Genomic DNA, 8808 nt, shown 5'->3' with positions numbered 1-8808 from the left:
TTCCCCCACGTCCAACTAGGCAGGAAGCGCTCCCTGTTCCATCCCCACCCACCCACGTGTACTCCCTAGGGCCTTCTCAAGTACCCCCTATAAAGCAAGTGCATAAGCTGTAATGGAACATATACTAGTACATACCTTCCCCAGACCCTGTATTTTTTTCCTAAGAAATAGGCTTAAAATTGTAATGTTCTTCTCGCATATGATGCATGTAAATTTTGCAGTAACTTCTGCTACAAATTAACAATATTTTTGTGAAGGCTATTTTTCTGCATTTAGAAGCATTTTAATATGTAAGTACATTGATTATGAACTGTACTGCAGTTTGAATATTGTTTGATATGTCTGAGTCTGTTGGTTCATATTTTTTCAAAGATTCCTATGAATAATGCATGGTAGAACTAACTCCAGAATGATTAATTGAGGGTAAAGTGTTGGAAATTGCAAAGTGACCATGTAAAACCTCTACAGGTCACCTAAATTTTAAAGTGGGAGTTAAAGGATATTCCAGGCTTTGTATGGACTCTCTGTACTAAACCTGAGTTGGGTTTTTGACACAAGTAGAACTATGCTTCAGCTATGATTATTCTGATTTTGGAAATGGCCTATGGGCTTTAATATACAATAATTGCTTAAAGATACTTGTTTTGTGTTTTCTTTTTATCTAAGGCACATTGAAATAAATATAAAACTTATAAATTTAAATTTGGATATTAAATTGGCTATTGCATAAACAGTGACCTCATATTTCTTAAGCTGAATCTGTGAATCACTTTGCAGTCCACTCATAGACCGATCATAGTCAGCATCCTGGTACAACCTTTCATTGTTTTTCCGGCACACAGAAATTACTCAAAATTCTTAGTTAAAGAACATTTCTTGTTCCAACAGGGGGAAAGCTCACCATTCATTTTCACTATGTTCTGCTGCACATCTTCCCTCGTCTTCCATAACAAATAGGTAATACTGCCTACCTGTGACATTTAATAGTGATCCAGGGATGGAGACACAAGGGCTGAGTCCCATCTTTCAATTTGGGCTACCAGAATTGTGCAGGGGGGAAAAGAGTTGGTATTCAGTCTTTTGGAATCACTTTGATTTATAACTTGATTTTAAATTTTTACATGGTAGACTTCATTTCACCCTCTAGTGCTCTCTGATCAGTTGGAGGATCTTTGCAGCAATGAAGACCTAATCTGGTTCTTCATAGGTAGCACTTCTTCAGCAAGATTCATCAACCTCTAGCCTCAAGTAGCAGAAAAGCCTCACAAGCACTGAGCTAGGTTCTATATACAGCTTTTCAGAATCTGCAGACAGCCAGGTGGCCATAAACCACCAAGTCTTATTCTGCTCAGGCAGGAGATATTCAGTTGTAGAGGTGTGCCAAAGCCCTACCACCCTCTTGAAACTGTAACTGTGTTGTCAGAATGCTCGACCAGGACTGCAGGATTCCCATGGAGAAGGAAACCTTCGCAGCCTAAGTGGTGAGGTTTGCAAATTCCAGAGGCCCCAGGTATCCAAAGAAGCAAAAGCAAACCTACCCTTTGTAAAATAAATAAATAAATAAGTGACTTGAAAAGTGAGCAAGTGGTATAAACATCAAAGTTAGGCCTTTTCTTCTTTGGCTTCTCGTCTATATGGAGGCCCTAGCAAACCCTGCTAGCCTAGAGATTTGACAGAGGTAATTGTATTGACCTCTAAGGATACTAGTCCAAGACCCCCCCCATTCTGGCAGGGAATAAGGATCAAAACCAGGGATAGTGGTAGTATACTAATCTACTTTTGCTTTTCCAGAGAAAGGGACTTGGATCTGAAACATGGCAAAGGAGCTTTTTCCATCTCTCCTCTCCATAGCCTGGCTCTACTTTAATATGTAAAAAATATTTCAGCAAATGGGGAATTCTCATTCAAACCAAAGATTAAACAAAAATACTAACTGAAATCAAAGAAACATCAGCAAATCAGAAACCTTAAACTGGCTCATAGTAGGGTATAAACTGACTGGTAAGTTCTCTAGATTTTGTTGTTGTAGGCAACTCATTACTACAAGTACCAACAGTGTGTTACAAGTAAAGGTGGTTTACCAGTGTCAGAAAAGTCATATTGCCAGTCTGGCAAGTAGTGTGTGTAGCCACCATACTGGAATCCAAGATGGCTGCAAATTCACATTTTGAACAATATTTCAGCCCCCACAAGGGTTAGACAATTAATTACAATGATTAAACTAACATTGTATGAACCAAGATCAATCAAAACATGTCTGTCATGGTATCCATATTGGATTCCAAGATGGCTAACACATTAATATGTATATATCGACTCAGTGTAATTAAAAAAAACAGTAAACAATACTCCAATACTAAAACCTCACAAATTCTATCATTACAAAGTTGACAGCAGGCTTTATGGTACTAAAAACATTATGGCAAAGTACAGACAGTCAAAAAGCCCCAGACTGCATTGATTTAATATTCACAAGTTTGTCTAAGCTGAGTAGATTGAACCAATAAGTGAGTGAATAGACCAGAGGTTGGCAATTATTTCAGGTGGAGGGCTGCTTAACAAGTTTTGGCAAACTGTTGGGGGCCACATAGGTAGCCCTACCCTTTGGCACTTGCCCCACCCTTTGGCCACCACATTGGGATCAGAAGTCCTGCCCCCTAACCCTTGACCTTTGCCACCAGAAGTCCCTCCCCCCAAAAATACTGCTTTTGGGAGTGGGGGTTGCCATCTTAGAACCAGAAAACAACCAAATCATCACTCGGAAGTCAAACACCTACTGTAATATATTTAATTTTATTACAAAAAATATTTGTCACAACTTGTGTTTGTGTACTGTATATAGAAGGAATTGCATAATAACTCAAAACCAAAGTCTCACTCTTATATTTTGAGTGTATGGTGAGGTGTGGGTGGGGTGGGGGTGGTGGGGTGTATGGTAAGATGTGTATGTATGGTGGAGTGTGAGGGTGTGGCTGGGTAGGGGGAATAAGGTATGTTGGGGTGTATGTATGTCAGTGGGGGTTATAGGGGCAGGGTGTAGATGTGTGGGGTGTGGACGTGAGGGAGCATGGGGGGGTGTAGGGACCCCACATACATTCCCCCTATGGCATGCAGCCCCTGCTACTGGCAGCAGCAGCAGGCAGGGAGGTCAGGGCACTCGTGCCTGGTGCTGGAATTTGGTGGGCTGTGGCTTTGGCCAGCGCTGCATGCTGGGGTGGGAGGGAGTGCAGTCTCCCTGGCTGCCTCTATTGCTGAGGCTCCACACTGCACTCTTCCATCTCCCACACTCGCAGCAAGGGAAGCCCTGTGCTGGAGATGGCTGCCTTCCTCCACCCCTACTGCACAGGTCTGCACACTCCGCCAGGAGTAGAGGGAGCCCCAACCCCTGCTTCCCTACAGAGTCCAGTGCGGGGCTTCCCTGCTGCAAGTGTTGGAGCTGCAGGCATGCGGTGTACAGCCCCTGTGATAGAGGTGGCCAGTGCTGTATGGGGGCCGAGGAGCACAGCCTGCCCAGCCACCTCCAGCACAGGGGCTCCATGCTGCAGGCCTGCAGCTCCTGCACTTGCAGTGGGGAAGCCTTGCACTGGACTCAGCAGGGAAGTAGGAGGCAGGGCTCCCTCCACTCCCAGCAGAGTGCATGCGCAGCAGGGGTGGGGAAGGCAGTAGGCTCCAGTGTGGGGCTTCCCCCCCGACCATGTGCAGCGTTGGCCAAAGCCATGCCCCACTGGGTGCCTGCACCTGGCATGAGCACCCTGACATCCCCACCTGCTGCTCCTACCAGCAGCAGGGACTGCACACCATGGCGGGAGTGTGGGGGTCCCTACACCCCCTACCCTCACACCCCCACCCTGCCCAACCAAGCTCCATGCTTCTGCTGCCCCTCTAGGTGCGAGCTCTATGCTGCACTCCATGCTTCAGCCCAGCTTTAACTCCACCACCCCCCCACACCATCCCCACTGTTTTCCTACCTGCTGCTCTGAGCAAGTTGGGCTTCCAGGAAGCCTAGCAGGTTCCAATGGGGCAGCTACAACAGGAGCACTACCCAGAAGCTGCTGATGGCTGGGCAGGGCCCTTGCTTTCAAGAGGGTAGGAGCAAGGCACAATAGGGTATGCTGGGTGGGGGCGCGGTGTACACATGGGCGCCTCACTCCGAGCCTCATGAAGGAAAGGGCTGGGCAGGGCACAGTTTGTTAGGGGGTGCTGCAGGCTGGGTGAAAGTGCCTGGCAGGCTGGATCTGGCCTGTGGGTAGTATTTTGCCCACCCCTGGAATAGATATTCACTTTTGATTCTGAAAATGCAGTCACATGCCTGCAGTGGCCCAGGCCAGAAGCCAGGGGTCACTAGAGCATGCCTCCCTGCTTAGCTGGAGCAAACAGCTTTGGGCCAAGGCTAACCTGCCCACCCTGTGAAGGGGGTTTGCAGGGGAGGTGCAAAATAGCCAGGGATGCTAGAGGACTGCCACGTGGCCCCAGAGCCTGCACAGCTGCTGCTACTGCCAGTGAGTGCATTTTTTTTTTTTTAATGACTGGGATGCTGGGGCTGGGTGGGGTGGCCATCAGGGGCAGGGCCAGGCAGGGGAGCGATCGCGGAGTAGGTGTTTCATGGGGGAGCTCTGCCAAGAGGCCCCAGAGCCCCTACAGCCAGTGAGTGTGGGGCTTTTTTTTAATGGTTTTAAGTTTTGGGACTAGGCTATGACCGGGTGGGGAATGGGGCCGGGCAGGGCAGCCATAGGGGCTTCTCTCATGGCTCCCTCCACCCAGGGAGAGGCAAGCACAGTCGGTGGAGCCACCCAGCTGTGCCTGCCTCTCCCCAGCCAATCCAAATCACTGAATCAGCGCCAAATCTTTGGAAGCTGATTCGACCAAATTGATTCAGGACAGTAATCCAAATCTCCGAATCAAATCACTGTCCTCTGAATTGGCTGAATCCGAATCAAATACTTCCCTATTCACACAAGCCTAATGCTGGTCCCCGGATTTCCACCTTGTACTTTCAACTTGTTATCCGAAAGTATTCTGCTGGTAATGTTTGAAGCGGGTTTATGATAGGAACATAACCATCATTTTTAGCTTGCCAACCACACTGGTCAGGTGATGGCCATGGTGGATTAGGTTCAAGTGCACTTCACCAGATGATACTTTGATAATTGTCTCTACATAAATGGTGCACAAGGGAGTCGTATATAGGTGGAAGTTTATCCAGAGCTTTTCCTTGATGGCATACTTTCACCATCCAGAAGGGTCATCAAAGATGTTGATGGCTGATACAGCAACGCAACAAACTTTTCTACACAACTTTACAAATCCTTATCAATATCAGGCCTACTTCCTAGACCTGCCAATAGATGTGGATGTTAAATGAACACTTTCCAAGCAGTTTTCCTAGTGTGACCACTAAACTGGCTGGCAGTGTCATAACCATTGGCACTGTAGAATCCAACTAGAGATGTACAGACTAGCTCGGTCAATTCTGACACAATATCATGAACTGAAATGAATCTTACTCAGTTGCTTCTCTTCATCTAAAGCTCAGGTGCAAGATTATGCCATAGAATAAGTACCAGTATGTGTGTGTCATCACAGGTGAATACTAAGAATATCCCTGACCAACTGTATGTTTGCTGTGTAAGAGCATTCTTGTGTCTACATCTTCTTGCTGTTAATGCAGTTGTGAAGCATCACATGAACTGGAGTGCTCTGCTTTTCCATCAGGGAAACTACCAACAATGAGTACTTATTCATTTTGGAAACATTGGCACGATTCCTTAAAAGCTCCTCACTTAGAAAATTAAATAGTTTAGTTTGCTGGTAAGGATATGAAACTACTTCATGATGCTGGTAATGGAAGAGATCTGCTGCTAATGATTCTGCAGAACAGCCTAGTAGTTTGAGTCCATAATATTCATGTGCTTGCCTTTATGGATGGTGATATGTATCAACTGAAGACAACATTCAGTCGATTGCATGTGTTGGAATAGTTGGCAAATACTTGTACAAAGGAATCAGCCAAATCTCCAAATGTTCATGCAGTTTTCAGCTTTTCTATTCTCTGTACAAGAGCTATGTCATCAATAATAACAGCTGATTTCTTGGAAGTAGCATCTAGCAGAACAATTACTGCAAGATCCATGACAAAGTTGCTTTGTCACCCACATGGAGTGATTTGTCATTTTTAAAAACTGATGGAGGGTATCCAGGCAGTTTGTGCTATAGGAGAGAGTGCATGTCAAACCTTCTAACTGCTGTGAGTAGCCTTTGCTGGATCTCCTTTGCATTCTGTGTCTGTTTCATTTTGATGCACTGTCCCACTGTTGACTTTACATCCTTGAAGATTTTCAATTTTGATTTGAGTATGTTTGCATAGAAACTCTTGGTAGCATTTGCAGTACAACGTTTGTTATGTGCATTGCATAGGTGGCAGAAGGAGGAGAACTAACTGGGCTCAGCCCTGCCAAACGCAGGGCAGTAGGTACGGCTGGAGGTCATGGCAGCATGGCAGCCAGGCAAGGCTACTGCAGCAGGGGGTAGGGGCACGCACACTCAGATACCCTGCGGTGTGCAGCCAGGAGGATCCCAGCCAACCCAGCAGGCAGGTAAGTTTCTTTCTTTACCTGGGCTTGGGGTGGGGGAGGCAGATTGAAACCCCCACAGTGCAAGAAGCAATGGGGTAGGGGCAGGGCAAATCATTCACCCCTACCCCTGCCCTGCTCAGTGCTGCACTGTGGAGATTGTCCCATGACCCGGCCTGGCCAGGACCCCATTCACAGTGAATTCACAGCTGGCCCCACTCCGGCCCCTGGCTCTGGGTCCTCCCCAGGCAGTGCACAGCCGAGGCTGGGGCAGGGAAGCAGCTGGGGCCAGTGCACCCGGGGCTGCCGGAGGCAGGAGGAAGCCGGTGCTGGTGCATTTGGAGCTGCTGGGGCCAGGAGGCAGCTGGGGCCGGGGGCTGGTGCAGCCAGGGCTGGGAGGCAGCCAGGACTGGGGCCCACTGGGGTCGCGGGCCACCAGGACTGTGGGCATTGCAACTGGGGCCAGGAGGCAGCCAGGACCAGGGGCCAGTGCAGCCAGGGCTGGGAGGTAGCCGGAGCTGGTGTGGCACTGGGCAACGCCACTCCTCCCCTGTGGTCCTTTCCCCTCCCACCACAGACTTTCCCATGGGGGCTCATGTGTGCACGCATGCACGCGTGCATGCTTAGTCCCCCCATCCCCCAAATTTCTTCCTCTACCTATGGTGCATTCAGAATGTCTAATGTGATATCTGACACAACATCTGTAGAAACACATAACAGTTCATTGTTGGAAACCTTAAATAAGTGGAACCTTTCAAACTGCTCTTGTAACAACTTGACATCATTGTAATCTTGTTTTAGTCATGTCCTTTCTATTTCATTATTATTGAAAGATGTTGTATTTATCCCAAACATTTGATTTACTATCTCAGCTAGGCGACCTTTTTCATAGATTCATAGATGTTAGAGTCAGAAGGGACCTCAGTAGGTCATTGAGTCTGACTCCCTGCCCTGGGTAGGAAAGAGCACTGGGGTCAGACAACCCCAGCTAGATGATGTTCAGTCTCCTCTTGAAGACCTCCTAGGTAGGGGTGAGCACCACCTCCCTTGGAAGCCCATTCCAGATTCTGGCAACCTTTACTGTGAAGAAGTTCTTTCTAATGTCCAACTTAAACCTGCTCTCCATCGATTTGTGGCCATTGTTCCTAATTACTCCAGGGGGTGCCCTAGTAAAGAAAGTATCTCCTATTCCCTGCTGCCCTCCCCTGATGAATTGATAGGCAGCCACAAGATCACCTCTCAGCCTTCTTTTGTGAAGGCTGAAGAGATCTAGGTCCCTCAGTCTGTCCTCGTAGGGCCTTGCCTACAGGCCTCTGACCATATGAGTGGCCCTCCCCAAACCCTCTCAAGATTCTCTGCATCCCTTCTGAAGTGCCGTGCCCAAAACTGGATGCAGTACTCCAACTGCAGTCTGACCAGTGCTGCATAGAGGGGAAGCATCACCTCCCTAGTTTCATAGTTTCATAGTTGAAAGGGTCGGAAAGGACCTGAGCAGATCATCAAGTCCAACCCTCTGCCATGGGCAGGAAAGAATGCTGGGGTCAAATGACCCCAGCAAGGTATCTATCTAGCCTCCTTTTGAAGACCCCCCAGGGTAGAAGCGAGCACCATTTCCCTTGGAAGTTGGTTCCAGACCCTAGCTGCCCTGACTGTGAAATAGTGCCTCCTGATATCTAGCCTAAATCTACTGTCAACTTATGACCGTTATTTCTTGTTACTCCCAGTAGTGCTCGGGAGAACAGGGACTCTCCCATTGCCTGCTGGTCTCCCTTGGCCAGTTTATAGATGGCCCCCAGATCTCCTCTCAGCCGTCTCTTGTGGAGGCTGAACAGGTTCAGGTCCTGTAGCCTCTCCTCATAGGGCCTGCCCTGCTGCCCCCTGGCCATGCGAGTGGCCCTCCTCTGGACCGTCTCCATGCTATCCACATCCCTCCTGAAGTGCGGCGCCCAGAACTGGACGCAGTTCTCCAACTGCGGCCTGACCAGTGTCACATAGAGGGGGAGGATCACCTCCTTGGACCTGCTTGTGATGCATCTTAAAAAAGGACTTTTGTTATCTTTGATCCTGGTCACCTGTCCCAGTTCTGTCTCCGCCTTAGCCTTCCTAACAGCCCCCCAACAATCCCGAGCAATGAAGGTATAGTCCTCCCTGGTGATGGCCCCTCCCTTCCATTGGGTGTATGCCTCCTTCTTAGCTTTGAGACATTCCTGGATGCTTTTGGTGAGCCATGGGGGCTTTT

This window comes from Alligator sinensis, unplaced genomic scaffold (assembly GCF_000455745.1).
Source record: "Alligator sinensis unplaced genomic scaffold, ASM45574v1 scaffold1841_1, whole genome shotgun sequence".
NCBI classification, from domain to species: domain Eukaryota; kingdom Metazoa; phylum Chordata; order Crocodylia; family Alligatoridae; genus Alligator; species Alligator sinensis.
The sequence above is the reverse complement of the archived record's forward strand: the minus strand, read 5'-3'. Positions refer to the sequence as shown.